Source organism: Lonchura striata, chromosome 5 (genome assembly GCF_050655825.1).
Source record: "Lonchura striata isolate lonStrDom1 chromosome 5, ASM5065582v1, whole genome shotgun sequence".
NCBI lineage: Eukaryota > Metazoa > Chordata > Aves > Passeriformes > Estrildidae > Lonchura > Lonchura striata.
The window spans coordinates 60,949,209-60,955,672 of NC_140707.1; the positions used below are offsets into that span (position 1 = coordinate 60,949,209).

Genomic DNA, 6,464 nt, shown 5'->3' on the forward strand with positions numbered 1-6,464 from the left:
AGACAAAGAGCTGTGGGCAGTTCAACCAAATTGGTGTGGCAAGTGTTTTGAGAGGCATGGTGCACCAGAAAGCTAAAATGATTCTTCACATGTAGGAGAAGCGGGAAGACATAAAACGCAAAAGGAGGATGTGGTGCCACTTGTCTGACAACAGCTTTTCTTGGGAGGGAATTGTACATTTCCACATTTCAGTAGAAAGGGCCACCTGTCTGTGCCTACTAGGCAGTGGGAACTCCTGCTGCATCTCTGGGACTTTGAGGCCCAGAGATTAGTGTTATGATAAGTTTCAGCAAAGTAATTTATTTATTCTCAGAAAAAAAGTTCAGTTTTGTACTGTCACCATATGCATTAGCCTTGTTAGTACAACTTGGTAGAGGTCACCTTAGAGAAAGAATGTCATTTCTTTTCTGCCTCTGCCTGGGATCTCTTTTGAAGTCATATTTGTTCCTTGTTTTGATGCATAGGGGTTCCAGACCACAGCATACGAACATGTACCATCCCAGAAGTATAAGGGTCTACCAGAAAATCAACTTTAAAAGCATCCAGAAATTGTGCAAGTACTGTATGAGGAACACATGATTTTTGTACCGTTCTTCTTCTCTCCCTAAGGGTCCTAGAGCATTTTATTCCCTCATCTGACACTGAAATGCAGCCACCTCTGGGGTGGAAGCCAGCAGCCATTCAGCATCAGGGACAGTGCCATATTTAAGCAAGATAAATGCACAGAAGAAAGACCATCTGTTAGCATGCCAGTCAATTTGTAGATACAAGTAGATCCATAGCAAGTTGTGACAAATCCATGTGCCAGAGCCCCCTCCAATATTTCTAGCAGAGTACAGACAAGCATAAGGAAGTCATTTGTGCATGTCCTAATGGTGCTGTCAGCCTGCCTGGGAGGACTCTGCTCTCTGTGATATCACTGTTCCCCTCTGGGACAAGGGACAGAGCAGAGTTGATGTTATCAGTCAATGGCTCCCCTATATAAGGGCACGAAGGTAGGCATGACAACTTTTTTGCTCAGCTCTAGTCGGTGGCTTTTGCCAAAGCCTTGAGCCAAAGCTCCTCCGGACGAGTGCCCAGAAACATTTGGCTCTAAAACCAAGCTGAGGGATCTCTAAGAGCCAAGTTGTAGAAGCCTCATGGAGTCTCTGTGGCCAAAACCATGGAAAAGGAAATTAGCTTTGAATAGAGCCCTTATAGATCAAACACCCGGAGTAGACTAAACATCTTTGACAATGAGTCTAATATTTCATGGCAAGGCAATTTTGCTCAGTAATTTGTTCAGATCTAAATGCTTTTAGTTCTCTAAGTTCATTTCTCACTAAATTATTTTCTCAGGACAGTTTGTTTGAACATAATAAGGAATCCAAGTCTCAGCTACAGCAGGACCTTTGCAATACAAGTGCACGTGTTATAATACCTTAGTTTCCATCATGGGGATTTAATGAAATTCACTAAAATGATGGCCCATAGCAGAGATTTTTCAATAATGTATGTTAAAAGGGTTATTATGTAATGACTTAGAAGTAGGGAGTTAAAAGATGATAGTGTGTTTCAGCATACAATATGCTATGAAGGATTAGCTAAACTATTGGGAGCCCACACAGGTCTCCACTACCCCCAGCACTTGTGAGTCATTGTGGTCTTGTTTGTTTCTCTGATAAATTCAGTAAACTGGGGTGTAGTATATCACGCAGCAGAGCCATATATCATTCTATTCTCTAATAGGAACATAAAACAACCATTGATTGCAAACAGGCTTTTTTAAAGATTCACTACACTGTTTGGCATTTTCAAATGTTTTTATGTTGGCAAGCTATTATAATAACTCATATGGGATCAAAATGCATATAACTTATTCCAAAGTATTCCACATGCTAATTAAGTAAACAGAAATGCACTTGTCTCTACCTCCTCCATCAAAAGCAAGCATGCTTATTCTCCACAACATTATTTCACTTCAACTTCTCCTCTTTATGTATAATTCCAAACCTTCTTCCCCCACCTCCAGCATAAATATTCCTGTTCACTGAGTCTCTTGTTACTGTCTCTGTCTTTTCATATACCTAAAATATTAAAGTAAAGCAAGGCAATGAGTCACTTTTTATCTCTCCAAGGAGAAGAGAGAAAGATGACACATTGTGCACTGATCTTACTAAGAAAAATACAGTAAATGTGGCTTTTTTTTTTTATTTAATCCTTATCAAAACTGCATTGCACAAGTCATCTTTATTTCTGAAAAAAAAAAACAAACAAGAGAGAGCAAAGCAAAGACAAGTGGAATAAGCACTAAGAATTATACCAATTATGATATTTTTTTCAGTTCAGTTCAAGGTGTTGGGTATGTGACTGCAGCTTGAAGATAGGCATATAAAAAAAGTTTGATGGTTATTCATTCCAAGCAAAATAAGCTTCCCCTCAATGTCCATATTAAGTTCCATTAGTATTACTCATGTGCAAAAACCAAGGGAAAAACAGACCCCTTAGAGTCAATTGTATATTCTCACTCAAAGCTACAGCCTTTCATAAGTATATCTATAGCTTATTTCTTTTTTAGAGAGCAGGCACCACTCACACCTTCATGCAGCATGGGTGGGGTGATCCCTCAGCTGACATTTTGGGATCCACATTATGCAGAAGGCAGAGGGGGAATATCTGTCCCTCTGAGCCTCCATCCCTGAAGAGCTTGGGAGGGCCTTTACAAAAGGCTCTCACTCAGACTCAGTTACTTGCTTAAGCACTGGTGGGGCTCTGGATCTCTGATGTATCCAAGAAGGAAAATGCAGTGGGATGGGAGGACAAAGAGTCTGGCACAAGTGAAGTACTGGAGCTGGGATCTGGAAATTTCTCCCACTAAGGAATTTTCAAAGGAGTTCACCTGGGTGAAAACGGTCTTTGAGGTACAAATGGTTCACACCCCAACTTGTGGCTATAATTAGTTGTGCCAGAGGAACAGCCAAAACCAGCTGCTCCACAATGTCTCATTAGATCTGCCATTTTACACACAGCAGCCAAAAACAAAACAGGCAGTTGCTTGGCAGAAGCCTGAGGCTGCTTGGCACCACAGCACAAGCATGCTCTTAGCTCCGGCTGTGGCCAACCCCAGGCACAGAGAGAAGGAGAAAGAGAGAAGGAGGAGGAGGAGGAGGAGGAGGAGGCGCCAACAGGCAGTGCCAACCTTCATTATTGCAACAAGATTTACAGGTTGTGGGTTAGCTTTCTAAGCAGGTAACAGTGCCTGAAGTGATAAAGGACACACAGAATATCTGAATCTCTCAGGAATGCTGTGAGGTCTGGAGAGCCATAAGCAAAGGGAATTGTGTCATATCCATGCTGCTCTCAAGTCTGGCAATAGGCTCCCATCCCTGGGTGTTTCTGTGAAAACAGAGGCCGAGCAAGCCAGCCTTTCAGTGTTTTGTAGCATAGAGAAGGATTTTGAGTGCTATAATTGAAAGATTACCTACAATCACCACAAGCTCCAGTTCAGATTCGGACACTCACCACCATAACTGAGTTCCATAGTAGCTATAGATTTCCATTTACTGTTAGTCTATCAAAATGCATTTATGCAAAATAACCATTGTAAAGGAAGCAGACGGTTTAAGAGGGAGACCCTATTATTTTATGGACAGTCTTTCTTTTGCAGTGTATATTTCAAATGCGAATTTGAAGTGGGTCTTCCACTTTGAGATGAAGATTCCAACTTGCTGATACAGCCTAATTTTAGGACTCTCCTATTTATCTATGTTGAAGAAGATAATACTAGTCCCTTCAAAATAATATCTCAGAACTCTCGTTGCATGTCCCTCACAGTGAAGTCACAAAAATGCAGATCCTGCTAAAAGAATTAATTAATTTCATTAATTAAAGTGAAGTTTGTGGATTTTTTGTTCTTTGCTGCCTTAGCATCTTACTTGTTTTTCCATGTCTGCTGCCTTGGTCTTGTCCTAATATCCTAATGTCCACTCACAACTTCTGGACATTCTGGACAGCGTCCACCTGCACTAGAATGTAGAGTACAAACATTTGTATTTGGAAGCCTCAAACTTATCTTGCTCCCCTGAGACTTTTGCTTAGTTATTGGGCTTCATTGTAGCAAATATCTCAGCAGTTCTAACATGAAGGAGCAGACTGATCTGTGCAGTAGAGCTGTTGGAATCAGGATGGTGAGGCTGCATGCCAGATAATTCCACCAGGAACAGTATGCCTTGTTCAATCCTTTTACCTACACAGGGAACAATTAAATTCTCAATTCCACCCATTGCTTGCCCAGTTAGTTCACTTTTTCAATGAATATTTTATAAGGGTGATGCTCTAAACTTAACTGCTTGCTCAGCCCTTCCCAGTCACCCTAAGACACAAGATATCTTGGATCGCCATTGACACCAAATCCTCACCTTCAGACCAACAGGCTGAAGCATTTCTGCAGGTTTCTGGAGTAGTCCTTTAACCAAACCAAGGTGAGCAAACCCTGAAAGTTAACTCTCATCTGTGCTTTAGGGAAAATCTCTTGGAAAATCTGCCCCACAGCTGTCTAGGACAAACTGTATAATGCCCACACTGTATCCTGAAATGTCGGAGAAGAAAATACAGACCTCAGAGCACTTTGTCAAATAAGTGGTGGCTGTGCTTGTAGAGGAGATGTTTATACAAGAAATTATGAAAAGTACACAATAATGTCTAAAAGAAATAAGCCCTCAAGGGTGCAGCTCTTCTTACAGGAGAAAAGTTATAAAATAATTATAATTTGCAGTGTGTGTCCTTAATTTTATGCTGTACCTTTGAATGTGTTGAGAGTTTGGAAGTTTCTCATTCTTACATGAAAATATATTCAAAACTTGGGCCTCTTAAGGTGTTTATTTGTCTTTCCAGTGCTTTGCAAGAAGAAAAAAAAGCCACCAAAGAAAAAGCAATTAAACTGGGGAACTGGAGACCCTCCAGACTGCCAAGTATGGAGAAGCAAAGATGGTTCCCCCCCCCCACTAATGTTTTAAGGTTTACCCCTACCCATAACTAAGTCTTACAAGTAATCTGACAGGATTTCAGGCTGAAGCAGCATACTCCAAGCACCTCAGCAGCAGTGATGGAAACCAACATAACCCTTACAGGTACAGAAAGTGACTCCATGCCTCCAGAGAGCATGTAAGCCATACATCACGGACCTGTAGTCCAGAAGCACGTGCTCTGTATGGAGAGGGAGGATGGATAGGAAGTGAACGCACTTTCAGGGTGGTGTAACACAACCCTCTCCTCTGCCGTTCCCTTCTCCTGGCATCAGGGTGGATGTAATTCTTCTCATGCATTATTGATAGGCCCAAAAGCCTGCCAAGCTTGCCTGCTTTTTTTGTGACAGACAAAGGAGGGTACAGGGATGGCACCTCTCACTGCTCGGGGCTCTGCTTTCATTAAGAACATTTTCTGCCTGTTCTCCAAGGGCACCCTCTGTCAGAGACTGCCATGCAATAAAGAAAATATGGCTTTGAAGTCCAGTGAATAGAAACAAAATGGATTAGCGTTCAGGTGTTCGTGCAACCTGATTACAAAGGCCCAATTCAGTGGCGTCCTTCACACCTTTTCACTTGTCCCTGCATAATCTCTACACATCTTTTAGGCTCTCTGCCTTTCTAGTCCCCCTCCTCCCTGTTCCCCCCATCCCTTTATTTACTAATGCTTGCAGGTCCTCCAGGAAGACACAAGCACTTACAGTTGTTGAGTGATTAAATATTTATAATCAGGGCAATGAGTGAGGTGTTGAATAATAAATGCTAAGGTTGAGGCAGCCTTAGATAATTTCTGCAGATTTTTTCATCCACTGCCTCTTTGATTCTAAGGCAAAAATCTTTTAATTAACAATAACTTTTCTTTTCTTTTCTTTTCTTTTCTTTTCTTTTCTTTTCTTTTCTTTTCTTTTCTTTTCTTTTCTTTTCTTTTCTTTTCTTTTCTTTTCTTTTCTTTTCTTTTTTTTCTTTTCTCTTCTCTTCTCTTCTCTTCTCTTCTCTTCTCTTCTCTTCTCTTCTCTTCTCTTCTCTTCTCTTCTCTTCTCTTCTTCTCTTCTCTTCTCTTCTCTTTTTTCTTTCTTTTCTTTCTTTTTTTGTAGCTATGACAGGAAATAGTACTTTATCTCTGTTTCTTTCTTGAACCGTTACCCTGAGAAAGTGCTGGAGCTGTTATTATAACCTTAGATAGACATGCATAAAATTTACATTGGTTGTTGCTTGCTCACATGTGGCTTTTTTATCATGATGTGACTCTCAGGGATGTCCTGTACAGGACTAGGAATTGGAGCCAGTCCTTGTGGGTTCCTTCCAATTCAGAATATTCTGTGCTTCTGTAATATATAAAAAATATACATAAATATATCTATTTCCTTACATTTATTCAAACTCTTCTACATCAGCTAGTATTTACTTAAGAAATGAAAGTCTGAAATAAATGGTCAGTCAACTGTTAGGGACTGTTGCAAG

At 40.7% G+C, this 6,464-nt stretch overlaps 1 long non-coding RNA gene across 1 annotated transcript in view; it reads right to left on the reverse strand.

Moving 5' to 3' along the window:
- Positions 1–252: 252 nt before the first annotated feature.
- The window catches only part of LOC146767402 (uncharacterized), a 118,532-nt gene continuing 112,320 nt past the window's right edge, over positions 253–6,464 (reverse strand). The window contains exon 5 of the long non-coding RNA XR_014955760.1: positions 253–6,328. This is a non-coding gene — a long non-coding RNA (uncharacterized LOC146767402). The remainder of the gene's footprint in view (positions 6,329–6,464) is intronic.